Raw genomic sequence first — 19,469 nt, 5'->3', positions numbered from 1 at the left:
TGAAAACACTCTTACACAGAGAAAGATCTCAGGACCCCTTGGTTTCCCAGAAACATGGCACCCAGTTCTTCAAAAATGATAAGCAAAGAGCAACACACTTCAATACCTTCAACAAGAAAACAAGAAAACAATAAAAAACAAAACTCAACAGCAGAGGATTTCCAAAACCTAACAATGCTCAGAAGAATCAGATGTTGATCTGCCACAAAAAGAAATCTTCACAATGCTGCTTGGAGTAATACAGGTTATGGGGAAGCAACAGAGAATAAGGACATAACGATAAAGGAAATGAAGTCCAAGATAGAGAGGATGAAGTTCACACACCATAGGGAAATATAAGAATTAAAGGATGAGGTTACAGCAGCAAAACACAAGACCGTGGACCTCACCAACAGACTAAAAGAGGTGAATTATGGTATCAGCAATCTTGAGGATAATAGGGAAGACTTCAACAAATGGGAAAGACAAACAAGATAACCAAAGAGGCAGAAGAAAACCTGAAAACAATTACAAATGCTATGAAGAGGAACAATATTCAAATAATTCATCTGCCAGAACAAGACAAAATGAAGAAGTCAACAGCTAAATAAGTGAGAGAATTTCTGGAAACAAAATTCCCCACCTTAATGAATGAGAATAACACACTCGTTCAGGAAACAAACAGGATATCAATTAGACTAAGCCCCAGGAAAAGCCAACCGATTCTGATAGTCACAACCCAAGCCAAAAACTAGCTCTACCGGTCCTGGACTCCACAGAGAGTCTTTAATTTTGTGGGTTTAGTCTCAACTCACCAAGGCACATAATGGTTAAATTCTCCAACTTAGAGGAAAAAGAAAATTTTAAGAGCAATAAGAGAAAAAGAGGCAGTCACACACAATGGTGCTTAGATAAAGAATATGCTCAGATCTATCAGCAAATACCATTAAATGGAAGCTAGAGTGGAGTAACATCTTCTGAACGCTGAAAGAAAAAAACACCAAGAGGAGAACCCTCTAATAAAAGAATATGCCGATAGGGCAAGATATGACAAAATAACGATGTATAAATTACCAAGGGCACATGAGGGAGGGGGGAATGGGGAGGGAGTGGGGAAAAAAAGAGGACCTGACGCAAGGGGCTTAAGTGGAGAGCAAATGCCTTGAGAATGATTGGGGCAGGGAATGTATGGATGTGCTTTATACAATTGATGTATGTATATGTATGGATTGTGGTAAGAGTTGTTTGAGTCCCTAATAAAATGTAAAAGAAGAAAAGAGAAAAAAATGATTAGGGCAAAGACTGTACAGATGTGCTTTATACAATTGATGTATGTATATGTATGAACTGTGAAAAGAATTGTATCAGCCCCAATAAATTGTTAAAATAAATTTTAAAAAAAAGAAAAGAAAATGATTAGGGCAAAGAATGTACAGATGTGCTTTATACAATTGATGTATGTATATGTATGGATTGTGATAAGAGTTGTATGAGCCCCTAATAAAATGTTTTAAAAAATTAAAAAAAAGAATATGCCATAAGACATCCAACCCTGTGGAAAATCCTTTCCAACTCACTATGGTCAGAAAACCAACATCCACAAAGTACAAGCAGTAGACAGCCTTATAGCACAACTCCCCCCAGAAGTCAATGCACCAAAAACAATGACCAAGATAGCATTGCCTCAGAGGGAAAGAAGGCAAGAATAAAGCCCCACACACAAACACAGCACACTGACATGAAGGGAGATAGGAAAGCACCTAACACAAAAGGGAAAAGATGAAGGCACTGAATCCACAAATTGTGCTAATAACTCTGCATGTAAATAACCTCAACTTGCCTATTAAAAGACAAAGGTTGCAGCCTGGCTCAGAAAACATACCCATCAATCTGTTGTCTTTAAGAGACACGTGTAAACTTACAGACAAAAATAAACTAAGAATAAAAGCCTGGCAGAAAATTTATCAGATAAATGGCAACTTAAAAAAATTCAGGAGTTGTAATCTTAATTTCCTGAGAAAATTTGCCTCAAGGTGAAAACCATTACAGGAGACAAGGAGCATTATATAATGCTCATAATGCTCAAGGATCAGTAGACCAGAATCAGTGAGCATAACAAATATATTCTCACCTAATGAGAGACCAGCAAAATTCATCAAACTGTTCAAAAGATGAAAAAAGAAATCACCCATTCAACAATCAAAGTAGGCGACTTTAATATATCACTATCAGAGAAAGATGGATCACTGGGAAAGAACGTCACCAAGGAGGCTACAGAACTAAATACTATAATTCGGCAACTGGACCTGATAGACATTTACAGAGTTTTCCATGCAAATGAAAACAAATCCACATACCTTTCAAGTGCACATGGCTCATTTACAAAAATAGAACACTTGCTGGGGCACAAATCGAGCCTGAGTAAATTCAAATGCACAGAGATTATTTATATGTCCCTCTTGAACCACCACAGCATAAAGCTAGGGATCAACAACAATAACAACAACAACAAAACAGAAAAACAAGGGCAAACAATTGGAGGATGAATAACGATCTTCTGTGACATGAATGGATACTGTCCCGGATTTGATTGGAATTTAGGAAATTTCTAGAAACTAATGAGAATGAGAATACAATGTACCAAAACCTATGGGATACAGCAAAAGCAATGATCAGAGGTAGCTGGATAGCAAGGAGTGCATAAATGAGCAAGGAAGAGAGACTAATACATTACCACAAAAGCTTCAGCAACCAGAACACAGTCAACAGAACAACCCCTCTAATAGCAAAAGAAAAGAAATAATAAAAATCAGGGCAGAGGTAAATGATTGGGAAGACAGGAGTACAATGCAAAAAAAAAATAATGCAGCAAAAAACTGGTCATTTGAAAGGATCAACAGAATCAACAGATTGCTGGCAAGCCTAACCAAGGAAAGGAAGGAGCAAACATCAATAGCCATGATGAGAGACGAAACAGGGAAGTCACAACAGACCACAATGAGATTAAAATGTTATCGCAAAGTAATATGAAAGTCTGTATTCTAGTGATGTGGAAGACCTGGATAAATACTTGGAAAAACAATCCCTCCATAGATTATCTCAAATAGAGGTCATAAAATCCAACAGACCCATAGCAAAGGAAGAAATAAATGCGGCTATCAAGAAACTACCAAGAAAAAAAAGTTCCCGGGCAAGATGGTTTCACAGGAAAATTCTACCAAGCATTCAGGAAAGAGCTAACACTAATCTTCTACAAATTATTCCAGAGCATATAAAAGGATGGCAAACTCCCAAACTCATTCTATGAAACCAGTTTAACTTTGATATCCAAACAGGTCAAGGATCCAAGAGGAATAGAAAACTACAGACCAACATATTTAATGAACACTGATGTAAAAATCCTTAACAAAATATTGGTCAATAGAATACAAAAGCATACATAACATATCATCCATCATAATCATGTGGGATTCATTCCAGGGTTCAACATCTGAAAGTCCATCAACATTATTTGCCAAATTGACAAAGAAAAGGATAAGAATTATATGATAAAATCCTGAAGGGATGAGTTATCAGGCATCAAAGAACAAAAAATCATATCATTGGCTGCACATCTCCATGATACGATCTCTGAGGACACACCGGTGCATAAGCAAATGTGGCGAAGAAAGCTGATGGTGCCCGGCTATCAAAAGAGATAGTGTCTGGGGTCTTAAAGGCTGGAAGGTGAACAAGTAGCCATCTAGCTCAGAAGCAACAAATCCCACATGGAAGAAGCACAACAGCCTGTGCGATCACGAGGTGCCCAAATGATCAGGTATAAGGCATCATCAAAAAAAAAAATCTTACCATAGTGAATGAAGGGGGAAGTGAAGAGTGGAGACCCAAAGCCCATTTGTCGGCCAATGGAGATCCCCTCACATAGGGGTCTAGGGGAGGAGATGAGTCAGTCAGGGTGAGATGTAGCACTGATGAAGAATACAGCTTTTCCCCGGATCCTGGATGCTTCCTCCCCACCAACTACCATGATCTGAATTCTACTTTGCAAGACTGGATAGAGTAGAAGTTGTACACTGGTGCATATAGGAGCTGGAGTCACAGGGAATCCAGGGTGGATGATACCTTCAGGACCAGGGCTGTGAGGGGAGATACTGGGAGAGTAGAGGGTGAGTGGGTTGGAAAGGGGGAACCGATTACAAGGATCTACATGTGACTCCTCCCTGGGGGACAGACAACAGAGAAGGGGGTGAAGGGACACGCCAGATAGGGCAAGATATGACAAAATAATAATCTATAAATTATCAAAGGCTCATAAGGGAGGGGGGAGCAGGGAGGGTGGGGGGGGGGGAAGAGGACCTGATGCAAAGGGCTTAAGTGGAGAGCAAATGCTTTGAAATTGATTAGGGCAAAGAATGTACAGATGTGCTTTATACAATTGATGTATGTATATGTATGGATTGTGATAAGAGATGCATGAGCCCCTAATAAAATGTTAAAAAATTGATAGAGCAAAAGCATTTGACAACATCCAACACCCATTCCCAATTAAGACACTCAAGAAGATAGGAATGGAAGGAAAATTCTTCAAGTTAACACAAGCTATCTATGAAGAGCCAACAGCCAACATCATAGTCATTGGAGAAAAGATGAAAACAATCCACAGAAAAAGGGGACCATATAAGGATGCCCCCTTTCCCCACTTCTATTCAACATCATACTGGAAGTCTAACCAACAACATAAGGCAGGGGCAGACATTAAAAGTATCCGACTGGGAGAGGAAGAGAGGAAACTATTGCTATTTGCAGACGACATGATTCTATACGTTGAAAATCCCAAAGCTCCACAACAGGAGTACTGACACCAATAAAGGAATATGGAAGAGTGACAGGATGCAAGATCAACAACAGAAGCCAATTGGTTTGCTATATATATCGGACATTACCATGGAAGAGGAATCAGGAAGTCAGTACCCTTCACAATAGCCTAGAACAAACTGAAATATCTAGGGACAAAAACCTGAAAGACTTACTCATGGAAAACTACAGGACCCTATTAGAGAAATCCAAAAGTGACCTCCACAAATGGCACGATATAAGCTTTACGCTATCCTGATTCAACTACCAACAACCTTCTTCTCAGAATTGGAAAACCTGACCACCAATTTCATATGGAGAGGAAGGAAGCCCAGAATTAGTAGAGAAATATTCAAGAAGGACAAAGCGGAGACTCGCTTTACCTGACTTCAACATAGCCACAGGGGTCAAAACAGGGCGGTACTGGTATAATGACAGATACTCAGAGCGATGGAAAAGAACAGAAACCCAGAAATAAAATCATCAGCATATGGACAACTGTTCTTCAACAAGGGCCCCAAAAGCATCAAGTGGGAGGTGGATGCCCTTTTTAACAAGTGGCGCTGGAAACAATAGATATCCACCTGTAGAAAAATGAAACAAGATGCTTTCCTCACCTCATGAACAAGAGCAAACTCAAGGTGGATCACAAACCTAGAAGTAAAACCCCAAGCTATCAGGACCATCAGCAAAGGAATCGGGACAAATGTAAAGAACCTTGGCTCAGGGAATACATAGGCTAACAGCAATAGGGAAGGGTACACACACAGGTGAACCTGACATTGGCAAGTGGCTTATACTAAGGATAAAACACCTGTGCGCATAGAGAGACTTCACCAAAAGGCTAACAAGAGAACCCACAGGCTGGGAGAGGAATTGTAGCAATGACACAACAGACAAAGGGCGTATTACTAAAATCTGCAATAGCCTCCGAGCCTGAAAAAAAGAGGAAAACAGAGAAAGTGGGCAAAAGATCTGAACAGAAATTTCACTAGGGAGGGGACGCAAATGGTCAATAAACATATGAGAAAATGCTTCTGATCATTAGCCATCAGAGAAACGCAAATTGAAACACCCATGGGATACCATCTAACATCCTTGTGGGTGTTTCTCTCAGAAAAATCAGAGAGCAACAAATGTTGAAGGGGATGTGGCAAGATAGGAACTCTTCTCCACTGCTGGTGGTCATGTAGATACATATAGCCTCTGTGGAAAATGATCTGGCAACAGTTAAAGCAAATGGAAATTGAGCAACCTTATGACTCAATTATCTCTCTACTGAGCATATACCCAAAAGGGGTAAGAAATAAACCACAACCAGTCAGTTGTACTCCAATGCTTATTGTGGCATAATTCACAATGACAAAGAATTGGAAACAACCTAAATTTTCATCAATAGGTGAGTGGAGTAGAAACCTCTGACACATACACACAATGGAGTATTATGCATCTCTAAAAAGTACCGATGATCGCATGAAGCACATCATTGCCTTGGAGGAACTGGAGGAAATTATACTAAACAAAGTTACCAATCCCAAAATGACCAGTATAACACGAATCCACTGAGATAAGTATAATCAGCATGGTAGGTATAGAAGAAAACCCACTTATCTCACACTAAACAGAATGAGGAATAGGCAGTCGGGTGGGGGACAGACCAAATCCAAAGATGTACATGATATTCCAACACAAAGAAGGGGACAGGGGGTGGGGAGCCAAAGGGGAGGCAGGGAGAAGATGACACTGGGGAGCAGAGTACTAACCCACACTCAGGAAGGCTGCTCCCACAGAATTGGAAGTGTGCATGCAGACCCGACCACGGCACACCAAACCTCGATGGCACCGAAATCACATGTAATAACTCATAAACAGAGTGAGCTCTAGGGCCAGCCCCAATCAGAGCCACACCGACCGTCCCTAGAAGTATGTGTCACAGAAGACAACACTGAATCTTCATGCTGGGGAGAGGGGCTGGCATGCCACACCCACACGGCATCAAACCAAGAAGGAAAAAGAGAGAGTGAGGATCTATACCCCATAATGGCACACAACGCCTTGAGGATGGTGTTCCTGTATGGAGCTGCTAAGGCACAGAGAGGGTTGTGGAGCCAACCACAGCTGGAAACACGATGTCCCTTCCCTGGAGCATACGACAGAGAGCAATACTGGGGACACCTGGTGGGGAGTTACTCTGCTCTGAAACCCTCACAGTGGTGTGAACCAAGAAGGGAACATAAGAGCTCAGCCTCGGGAGCAAAGCCAAACCACAAAGCCCCTGAGGAGCCCCCAAAATAGACTTCAGGCTAGAAGGGGCAGTTCCCAGATTCCCTCAGGACCAGTGGGGAGATAGTATTAAATGTCAGCGGACAGACTTGGAATTATATATGCTTTGGAGTTTTTTTGCTAGTTATTTTTCTCTCTTTTTATTCAATCATTTGTTCTTTTTTTGTTTTGTCTCCATTATTGTTGGTTTGCCTACCTACATAAGATAGGCATTAGAAGCAAGCTCTAGGAGAAAACAATTGAACCAATGGTTCCAGAGAGACTTGGGGGAAGGAGGAGGCGGGGGAAGGGAGTGATTACCAAACAACTATAGACAGGGGAACAATTATGGAATTAAAATCAACAACAAAAAGGGTATAGAGATCCTAGGGGTGTTGGAGTAATAGCAGTCTAGCGGGAGAAATGACTTAGAGGCAGAAGAAGGTGAGCTTGATGGTGGCACAGGAGGAAGGTAAAAGGCAACAGAGGAATGATCTAGGAAGCAAAGCTATGGATAGAGGTATAAGCATAGGTGTGTCCATATTAAATTAATTAATTAATACAAATAGAGGTATTGGCCTAGGTACATATATTTATATGGCAATACACTAAGGTATTGGATGAACCTTGAGACTCTGTGCATACTCTCAATGCAAGAATATTTTGTTTTAACAAACTTGCATTCTTGCTCACCCTCCTGGCACAATCACATAATGGGTACAAAAGCAAATGTGGTGAAGAAAGCTGATGGTGCCTGGCTATTAAAAGATGTAGCCTCTGGGATCTTAAAGGATTGAAGTTAAAGGAGCAGCCATCTAGCTTAGAAGCAACAAGCCCACATGGAAGCACACCAGCCTGTGCAATTATGAAGTGTCAACAGGATGGAGTAATAGGCATTGGAAGACCCAAAACAAACAAACAAACAAACAAACAAACAAACCAAACATATTGTTGAGAACAAGAGGGGTTGAATCAGAGATCAAAACCCATCTGTCGACAATGGGATGTCCCCTCACAGAAGGATTACAAGGTAGGGATGAGTCAGCTAGGGCGTAGGATAGCACCAATGAAACACACACTATTCCTCTGGTTCCTTGAGGCTTCCTCACCCTCCGCTATCATGACCCAGTCCTGCCTTTCACAGTGGGCTAGACTGGAGCATAGGCACAGATATAGATAAGAGCTCACTATAGAATCCAGGTCAGATAAACCCCCCAGGAACCAAAATGGGAGTAGCGATAGCAGGAGGGTAGAGGGAAAATGAGAAGAGGAGGGGAGGAAGGGCAACTGATCACAATAATCAAGACATAAACACACACACACAAGGATGAATAACTGAAAACATTGGCGAAAGGAAACAGCAGTTGATGTAAGATATAAAAATAATAATTTATAATTTGTCAAGGGGTTATAGGGGGTGGGGAAATGAAAATGGAGGAGCTGACGTCAAGGGTTCAAATACAAAGTAAATGTTTAGAAAATAATGACAGCAACATATGTACAAATATGCTTGATACAATTGATGTATGGATTGTTATAAGATCTGTAAAAACTCCTAATAAAATGATCTTTAAAAAAGCAATAAAAAATCCCAATCCTCTCACATGTTACGGGCTACATGTGAGGAAGTGTATGTAAGCCTGCCCCTAATGAAGTACTGGGCCCTGGATTGTCTACAGTGCAGGGACCCCCATGCTCCAACTGTATCAACCCTTTCTCTTATCTATAAGTTGTCAGATTGCAGATCACACCCCTCTGGAACCCATAGTAATGTAGGATAAGAGCCAGCCTCTACATTATCTTACACCTTATATGGTAGTTCCAATACCACCTATTTCTCAGGAAGATTTTCTGGTACTATACTCTGATTACTTGCTTAAGACATCTTATCCTACTTCTTTAATATAGACTCTACTAAGTCAGAGCTTAATATAGATGCTATTAAATCATAGTGGTTCAATGTAGTAGGTTGCCTTTGAGGTATGAAGGTCTTATTTTATTGATTGATTAGATGTTTGTTTGCTTTGGCCAGATTTTCTGGTTTTGCTTTGATATGTTCAGGTGTATCTGGTGGGGATGCTATGTTAGTAGTCTAGCTGTGCTGGAATTCTCACCAACTATCTTCGGGTGGGTTGGCAGTGGTTAGTCGTATGGGTGTGGGCCTCTGTTGTTTGCTTATTTAGGAGAGCTGCAGGAAGGCTGGACAAACATTGAATATTGTTTGTCATCGGCCCAGTGAGACATAGCAAATGATGACACTCTATTATGCAGGACAATTGATGTGATTGGTATATTAGGTGAGTTGCCATTCACGACTCATTGGGAAGGCAGTTCAGGGGACCCAATTGCTCTTGTGCTTTTGCAGGAGGAAGTGAGTCAGCAGGCAGGTTGTCCAGAATAGTCATGCGTCACTCAGAATGAATCATTCAGCTACTAACAAGATCATGGGACATTCTTGAGTGCTTAGAGGGGAAGATCACCATGTGGTGAGAGGGGCTATTTAAGGCAAGTGCTATCTCCAAAGTAGCTCAACACTTCTTGGAAGTATTGGTTAGTTGGTAACAGAACAGGAACAGAGATGGGGCACTTCAACTACCACTTCTCAGTGGGTTGGCAAAAGGGGATGGCAATTGGGGCTAGTGGAGAGTGAGGGGGCAGTTTAGGCAGCAGGGATGAGGAGTCGTGTCTCCAGTTACCAGGTAAATACACCCCTCAAGTCACGGGGCCAGATGATTTAGGCACTTCCATTGGATGCAGACAGCTATCGAGACCTGGAACCCACTCAAACGTGCGTTTGCTTGGGTGGTGAATCTAATGCTTTCTGCTCATCACCTACCTTAAGGGTCAGTGACCACTACTCTTAAATAAACCTGTCTCTAGATCCCAGCTCTCTGCACACACTGTGGATAGCAGACTCGCTAGGATCCTTGTCTGCCTTCTTGTGCTTTCCCCTTAGATCTAGATCCTTTTCTGCTCACTGAGCCGTCTGTCTGCTCAATTTGTCCATTATCTGTGAGGGATGCTGTGAAATTGCCTTTCTTTGCTGCTTTTCAAGGACCTCTCCTGGTTGTGTCATAAGGTGGCCTTGCTGAGCCAGGATGACTGGGACGGTTTCTCTGTTTCATGTCCCTTCTCATTAATTTCTCCTTTTAGTTGTATTAGTCCATTTATTTTTCTTCCTGCTTATTTTCTGGGTTTCAGGATTGTTATCTGCATCACTTTGTTTCCCAGGTCTTTTATGCAGAGGGATGATGTGGTGTGGCATGACATCAATTCCCACAAGAGTGTAGGGTAGGTGTGTTTGAAGAATTTCATGGGCTTGCTGGGTATTGGAACATTAGTTTGAAGACTTGCATGGGGGTGGGTGAGGTGGGGGGCATTCTGCTGGTTCAGCTCATAAGGAAACTAGCTGGGTATGATTGCTTTCCTTCTGAGTTCTGGGAACCTTCTAGTGAGGAACTCCTGATTCAGGTCTGAGTCTGTGAGGCTGAAAGATGTCAAAGTAGTACACACACTTTAACTCTGATAATATAGTAGGGAAACACTTCTAATTATCATTGTTAATTATAGCTCTAACTTCCAATGGCAAGGACAACTGGGAGCAAGTTCTTTCATTGAGAACTACCTTTGACTCAGTCATCTCTATAATGCCTTATTTCTATAAACTGACATGCTATAATTCCAAATGATCAAATTATAACCATGGAATAGCCTTTTTAAATCACAAAACTTTGTGAACTCTTCATCACTTCATAATAATTCCCTGATAGCTTAATGATATCACCATTGTGGAGAGAAAATAAATGAAATTACCCAAGCCAAGGTAATCCAGTGGTCAAAATGATTTGACATTAAGGGTAATTATAGGCCCAAAATTTTATTTAAGGGAATTTAGACCAAATGTATATTAGTCATGTACACTTCATTTTTATATACAATTATCATAAAAGTGCCTTTCTTGTACAACCTGCTTTAATAACACATCAAAACAATCAGTGACTGTGTTGCACTGTGCTATGTATTCTTACCACTTGGCCTTGGAGTTCTTGAGAAAACACTTACAGATTAAAATGTGTCCTTCTCTAACTTCTAATGATTGTAATTAAAAGGCTTAATGCCAAATTCAAAATTTGTCTATGCAGCTCACCAGGGATGGCACTAGAGTGGCTCCCAGATCCATGAAGAAACGCTCAGGATCATTAGCTATCCTGGAGATGCAAATCAAAACAAGGATGAGCGGTCACCGTACACACACAACAATAGCCTAATTCAGAAAAAGAGAGTAAAAAATGCTGGAGAGGATGTGGAGAGACTGGAACACTTATACACTGCTGGTTGGCATGTAAATATGTACAACCATTCTGGAAAATGATAGAGCAAAGCCTAAAACAATTTGGACTAGAAATACCATATGATCCAGCAATACTTTTGCTGGGAATATACTTCAAAGAATTAAAAGACAGAAACATAAACAGACATATGCTCTCTCATGTTCATTGCCACACAGTTCACAATAAGAAGAAGCTAGAAACAGTCCAAGTGCCCATGAGTAGAAGAAGGAATAAAGAATCTCTAGTACCTGCAAACAATGGAATACTATGCATCCCTAAAACATCACATGTCGTGGAGAGACCTGTAAACTGTTATAATGAATGAAGTTATAATGAAGGTAATCAGTCAAAAAGGGACATATATCTATAGCGGATAAACACCAAGACAAAGGCCAGCTTCAGCTCCCAGGTCGCATGATAATTCTGTTCTGTTCCCCCAAGCAGCAAGAGACCCGGCTTAGTGCCCAAGAATCACATCTTAAGAGTCACACGTTGACAGAGGAGCTCTCACTTCAGCGGGGGCAAGTTGCACAAGATGTGAAGAGAGGGAGGGATAAGACCATTTAGTTGTTTCCATACAACATTGTGTTAAAGTTACCCCACAGCCACAGCCACTGCTACAAGAGCGATAGCTTTATGGGAAGTCAAGTCAAGAGGTGAAGATGAGTATGTATGTCTCAGAGAAGGCAATTACACTTCTGTTGGTGGGTAAGCGAGGTGGCTCAGCCTTCCAACAGGAAAAACTGCTTAACAATGCTTATATAGAACTCAAGTGGGGAATGCGTCCAGTACTATGGTCCCAAATGGAACCATAGACTACTTTTCTTTTGATCCACTTCTTGGTGACCCAAGCCATGTGCTATAAGCACTGGAACTTTAGATTCTGTCCTTTCTATGCACACAGCACCATTCATAGGCTACACCAGAAGAATTCAATATGGAAACCCCAATTAAAGTGAACTGGCTTTGCATCGAACTCACCTGTAGAAGAGGTAAGGCACTTCCATACTTTCTTGGACTTAAGGCTGAAACATCCTAGCAGGAGAAGTAGCAGAAGACTACTCTCTCAAGTTTATGGAAGTAGTGGTTGTTGGATTTGGGTTCAGACCGCTTGCTTTGAAGGTACCCATTGAATGGTGGCCTGGGACTACCATATATTTACTATTTTAATCCTCTCCAGGCATGGACTGGTCTGGTAGGCATGGTTCTGCCTCTATGAATAAGTGTTCTTGAAAGTTTCGACCTAACCCTAGCTCCCATTGTACTTTAAAATAGTGTGCAGTCACTTAAGAGTTGAATCTGTAAACCTTATTAATTCATATATCACCATTTGAAAAGCTGGCCTAGTCATGTATAATTGTCCTTTATCAACAGCGTTTTAGATTCTATACTGGCTATATTGACTAAGTTAATTGCACTATGAATGGAGTTGCCTTATGCCCCAGGGTGATGATTTATAATGCTCTCTATTATAAAATGTTAATGATGTCTCTAAAGTGAAACAGAGACATATGGAAACCAGAAATATGTGAATGGATTTGGCACTGGCCAATCTCAGAACAATTAATTCTTATGACATGGCCTTTATTGATACAAGCCCTCATGAAGAGATATGGGTGCTATAGCAAAGTGTGGTGAGTAAAGCTGATGGTGCCTGGCTATCAGAAAGAATATCTATCATCTGTGATAGAAGTCACCTGGCTCCCTGCGGTGGATTGTGCTGGTGGAGAAATTGTCTTCTCCACCCCCAATTTTGTCTGAACCATCAGAGTCCTCCTGATTGGAGCAGGTCAGATTGCATACTCACTGCTATACAGCTTTTTAATGATGCTATTTTTGTAAAGACAAGTCCCTGGTTCTCGTGCTGTTGGCAATCATCCCCATGATGGGTGTCCTGGAGGGTGTCCTGATGGAGCTTCGAGATAAGACTGTGCACTTCCCATTCTGAAAGATATCATTACAACTGCTAAGGAAACGGTGGCCTTCAAGGACCTGGATGTGACCATTGTCATGGGTTCCCTGTCAAGAAGGGAGGACATGGAGAGGAAAGACTCACAGAAAGCAAATGTGACAACCTTCAAATCCCAGGGGATAGCCTTAGACACATATGCCAAGAAGTCAGTTAAGGCTATCCTTGTGGGACAGTCAGCCAATGCCAATGCCTGACTGCCAGGAACACAGCACCATCCATCCCCATGGGGAACTTCAGTTGTTTTTCTTGGCTGAACCATAACCGAACGATGGTTCAAATCACTCTTAAACATGGGGTAGCTGCTAGAGAATGTCATCACCTGGGCACCCTTTCCTCAACTCAGTATCCAGATGTCAACCATGCCAAGGTGAAATTTCAGGGAAAATGACAGCTGGCTCAAGGGAGACTTTTCTCAACCATGCAGAGCATGGTGTCACTTTCATCAAGGCTCGGAAGCTGTCCAACATGTCAGATGTGAAAGCCATCAGTGTCCACATCAGGGACATCTGGTTTGGAACCCCAGAGGGAGAATTTGTGTCCATGGACATCATCTCTGAAACACCTCCTATGGTGTTCTAACAATCTGTTCTGTTGGTTCCCTGTTATGATCAAGAATAAGACCTGAGAGATTGTAGTGTCTCCCATCAATGTTTTCATGTAAGAAGACAGAAGAAAAAGAAAATACTTTGGGATTGCTTGCCTCTGCCTACCTGGGCAATCATCATAGTGCTTGTTACTAAATGCCCCAAAGCTGAAGAACCTAAATGTCTTCTTTGACTCTAGTACCAAATAATAATAATTCTATAATTAAATTACTTTTAGAGATTATGTGCTTCTTGGGACAGATTTGTGAGTTTATCATCACGGTGCTGGTGCTGCATTCTAAATAAAACTATATATTTAAATTTTTAAAAAGGAGAAAGAATAGAAGCTGGAGTCTTAAAGGCTTGTCTTCAAAGAGGAAAGCATTGAAGTGAGGGGTCAACTGAGCCCACATGGAAGAAGCACACCAACCTGCGTGATCCAACGACTGTAAGCAATGAAGTCTAATTCCCAAGGAAGGAAGAGTGTGGGCGCTTAAATTGTGAACGTCACTTTGCAGCAGGCTGTTGGTGACAATGGAAACCAAACCCAACTGACAGTGTAACTTATATGCCAATAAGGCTATTTTTAAAATGTGTCTCTGTAGCACATGGATTGGCCTCTGTTCAGGGACCAATCATACCAAATAAGGGTCAATTAAGGTTAACTGGTGTTTCTAATGGAATTTTATTGCAAACTTTATTTTTCTATTAGTGTCACAAACATTTGCCACATTAAAAGACATTATAGTAACACAGCATATCCACACCCGTAAACTACTGGTAGGATCCTGAGGATGTGAATCTGTTCTGGGAACAGTAACTAAGCGTCTGCATACGCTAATGTTAACTTCCCTAGGAAAATACGTAAGAAAAGCAGAAGGTCCCTCTCCTTCTCTCCCTGAGTGACTTCCCTCAGGTTTTCCGCTCTGTTATTGCACCTATACATACGGATACCTCTCAGATCAGGGCCCTTCCACAGTCCCACCTGAATTTTCACATAAAACCCCTCTATGTAACTCCTTCTATGAGACCAAGGACCACGTTTGACTATTAGCACATTGGGTACCAGGTACTAGGCTTAATATACATGTGTTTAGTACATATATAAATAATTGAATAAATAAAAGAATATATGTATTTTTAAAAAATATGTCTGTCCCAAGCTCCAGACTTGGTGCCCTTTTCTTTTATTGCCATCAGACAATACTTTCCTCTTTTGTATCAGCATTCAAGATTATTCTTTCAGCTACCCACCCCCAGCTATACTGTAGCTGGAGATGACGTCCAGATAGGTCTGACTCATACCAACGCTATGTTCCACCTCGACACTGCCTCGGTTTTTCTGTCTGAGACAGTGGTTGCAGCCACCGTGCCCAGCTATCTTCCTGAGGGCCCTCCTCTTTTACCAAGAATGATGTCCTTTTCTGGCGACTGGTCTCTCCTGACATCATGCCCAAAATAAATGACATGAACTCTCACCAACCTTCTTTTAGGAGCATTCTGACTGCACTTCTTCCAAGACAGATTGGTTGCATAAGAGGCAATAAAAACTCTTGCCCCACCCCCTTTGGTGAGTGGGAGGGCTATAATGGAACACAAACTCTGGGATTGGACAGCCCTGGGTTTGAATCCCAGCTCTGTCCCTAGTAAGTCTATAATTTATCTAACTTGTCAATGTCTCAATGAGCTAATCTGAAAAATGGGAATATTAACATATTCCTTTAAGAAATCTATCAGTCTTCTTGACGAAGGGGCTGGTTTATAAATCACAGGGTGGATAAAATATAGAACATAAATATTTCTAGAAGAATAATTTTCTAATCAAAGCATTTTCGAAAACATATTGATGGGAGTCTCTTCTGCTCAAACAATGTTGAGAGAGACTGGGTGCTGGGCACCAAAAATCCATTAAAGCCTGGAAACACAAATGAAATTCTGACAGAAATATATGAAAGAAATTTCCTCAAGGTTGTTTGGCAAATATTTTTATCAATTACTGATAATTGTAATTGATTACTAATTGTGAAATTAGTAATAATCAGTTACTAATACCAGAACACATTATAATTTGTACTTTCACAATTGCTATTCAATAGGAAGTTATGATAATTCCACTGAATTAGTTATTTTATCTAAGTTTTGTTTTTCACCTAAAACTTCAAAAATAATATTTTAAGAGCCTTCCATCTAGCTGTCGACACAGTATCTCCATAGATGTTGGTAATTCTGAAGGCACAGGAATCTTATAAGGAAAACTTACCTTTCTCTTATCAAGTTTAACTTTAGTTCTAAAAGTCAGGGAAAGGGACTATATTCACTAACTCCATGCTCCAATAAGGTGCTATAAATATCGTATGTCCCTTATCTTTCCTGAGTCTGGAGTCAATATTCAATTTCTTAAGGACATGGAAGTGAACTTCCAATTCTCCAGAATTTCACTCACTTGGAGAGTTGATCAAATTATTTTATAGTAACAATTCTCAGCAAAAATCCCCACCCAAGTCCCACCACCAATGTCATGCTCAAAAATATTTGGTGCAATCTGGAGACATCTTGTTCACAACTCAGAAAGTGCTACTGTCCTCGAGTGGATAGCGGTCAGGGATGTTAGTAAACATTCGATAATGCACATGACAGGCCTATACAAGGAATTATCTGGTTCAAAAATGTCAATAGTCATGTGTTTGTCTGGCAGGCATGGTTCTGCATTTGTGAAGGAGTGTTTTCAAAAGTTTTACCCTATCTGGGGCTATCATTTTTCTTGTAGTGTCCATTCACTTGAGCTTTATACAAGTCAACAATTCGTGTATTTGTTTTTGAAAAGCTGGCCTTTTAAAATTGAAAACAGTGTTTTAAATTCTGTGTCACCGAGTAAAGCAATGATACTATCAATGGGATTGCCTTATGCCCCATGGTGCTGATTTACAATGTTCTCTACCAACAATGATAGTGAGGTCTCCAAAGTGCACCAGACACTTTCTTATACTGCAGGGAATGTGTTGGAATGGATTTATGGCTCACACCGATTCATATCTCCAAGCTAAGACTATTAGTTCTTATAACATGTTCCAACTCAATACTCACCCCCATGCAGAAATTCCTGAAGGAAGAGGTGAAGAAATCAGACGGCACCTAGCTATCCCAAAGAATGGTGTCTGGGGTCTTTAAACAGCAACTATCGACGTGAGAATCAACTATGTCCCCATGGAAGAAGCGCACACTCCTATGTGATCCAAGGATTTAAAATAATAAAATACAAATCTGAAGGATTTCAGATATCAGATATCAGAGCTTAAATTCTGAACACATAGTTTACAGACGCGATTGACGACAATGAAAGCCCAAAATCCATTTGCAGGGTCCCCACAAAGCTGAAGCCTCCTGTGAACCTGCTCTGAACATAGTCGAGGATGTGGTTAACCTTGCCTTGTGAAGTTGAAGGTCGCAGAGGCACTTATGTTAAAAATGCACCTTATCATATGATTGCCCTTATCATTCGATTGCCTAATTTTAAAGATAGTTTAGTTTTTAATGTTTTCTGCTTTCTTATCAGCTGAGGCTTTTCTCTGTTTTGTTTTGTCATTGTTGTTTTCTTGTTTTTGTGTGATATTCTGTATATGAAATACAGGACCGGCAAATCTATAGGGACAGTAACTGAATTACAACCTCGGGGCATGGGAGAGGAGGTGGGGGGAGGGAAATAGGGAGCTAGCAAAGACTATGAGAAAGAAGAAGATGTTCTGAAATGGATGGTGGTGATGATTGCACAATTCTCCTTCATACGACTGAAGATTTAAATTGTGTGCCATGTGAACTATAGAGCAATAAAACTGTTTTTAAAATGTCACTAGTGCCAAGCTCAAGAAACCCCCACATTGTGACTTACCCGGCGTGTCTCTGATGGAGATCACCGTTCTCAGGTTGCACAACCATGAGCCATGAACTGACTGCCCCAGGGAAGCACCTGCATGGATATTGTAAGCTCCTGTGTCTTACGGAAGGCAGCTGTCCTAATCATGGCCCGATCTTGCTCCAGGAGTCCCACAGGTAACTACGTTAGAATGATCTACCACCACCCACGTGTATGTGACAGTATTACTTGACCTTCCATGTTCTTCTTAAAGCTATGTATCCCAGCAAAACCACGGATACCATCATGACCTCATGTTCATGGACTCCTTGATATGGATGATACACCTCTGTAGCTGTCTTATCCTTTTCCTACTTTAGACTTAATACACACCCTTTTTAGAAAGAAAGGGGGAAGAACGAAAATTCCCTCTGAATTATGGTAAAATAAATTTTGTAAAAAATAATAATAACTAAAAATAAAACCCTTTGGAGCTCAGTTCTGCTCTAACATATGGGAAGTTCACCATGAGTCAGAATTTACTCGACTTTCTTTTTTCCTTTTTTGAATTGCTAGAAGCTGAGGGGAGGAAGAGGTATAACTGAAAGGTGCTGCCTGACTTTCCATATCATATGATGAAAACTTTTGGAAATAAATAATGGTGATGGGAATACAACATGGTGAATGTAATTAATGCTGCTAAATTGAACACTTAGAACTTGTTGAAATGTCAAATTCTTTGATATATACATTATATATATATATAAAATCTTTCCAAAAGAAATTATTTAAAATAAGCAATAAAAGAAAGATATAGAGTACCTAAAATAATGTGATAAAATCAAATATAGAAATGAATAAAATAGATCCATTTCTATACCATAAAAAAGAACACCCACACTGTATGGTATATACATCATTTAATCCATGTGAATCAGTGAGAGGTTGAGCACAGTTACATGATGCTTCTGCGTGTGGGCTTCCCACAAGCCTAACAAGGGTATCATATCTATCATATTATAGAGATTCTCAAAGGTGTGAGTCATTCTCCGGGATCCTCAGAGTTATATTTATTAAAATGAATATTACTGGGAAATTGAATCACCTTGAAATGAGATTCAAAACATTTAAAAAAGAAATTCTACATTAGAATATTTTTTAAATCCTTTTCTGAAACCTAAACTTGGAATGTTAAGATCTGATATGCAGTCCTACCTTACAAATTATCTGCTGTGTAGCCTTGGGAAGTCCTCTACCATCTATAAGCTTTAATGCCTTTATCTACAAAATGAGCTAATCCATATCTGCCTGCCTCTAGGGAAGTTTAAGGGGAAAAAAGATGATGTGGAGAACCACTGTAAGCAGTGTAAGAAAAATGTAAGGTGATAATGTGACTTTTGTCAACCTAAAATTCCTTTTAAATGATCAAGCCACTTATTTTATGACCTTCTTAAAGGACAACTACATCAATAATTCAGATAATTTTGGTTGGATTCTCTAGCAAAACAAAAGCAAGATAGCTTTTATATGTGCAAAAATAGATTAATTGCAAGGATGTGGCTCATAGGATTGAAGAGACAGGCAGCCTTCATGTCTGTGGGCTGAATATTAAGCTAGAGACATCTCCAAACTCCTAC

At 40.4% G+C, this 19,469-nt stretch overlaps 1 pseudogene; it reads left to right on the top strand.

The window, feature by feature from the left end:
• Window positions 1-14,023, top strand: part of LOC142446080 (malate dehydrogenase, cytoplasmic pseudogene) — a 158,947-nt pseudogene extending 144,924 nt beyond the window's left edge.
• The last annotated feature ends 5,446 nt before the right edge of the window (window positions 14,024-19,469 follow it).

Source organism: Tenrec ecaudatus, chromosome 4, assembly GCF_050624435.1.
Source record: "Tenrec ecaudatus isolate mTenEca1 chromosome 4, mTenEca1.hap1, whole genome shotgun sequence".
In the NCBI taxonomy this organism is placed as follows: Eukaryota; Metazoa; Chordata; class Mammalia; order Afrosoricida; family Tenrecidae; genus Tenrec; species Tenrec ecaudatus.
Note: the sequence above shows the minus strand (reverse complement) of the source record. Positions and strands in the feature narration are given on the sequence as shown.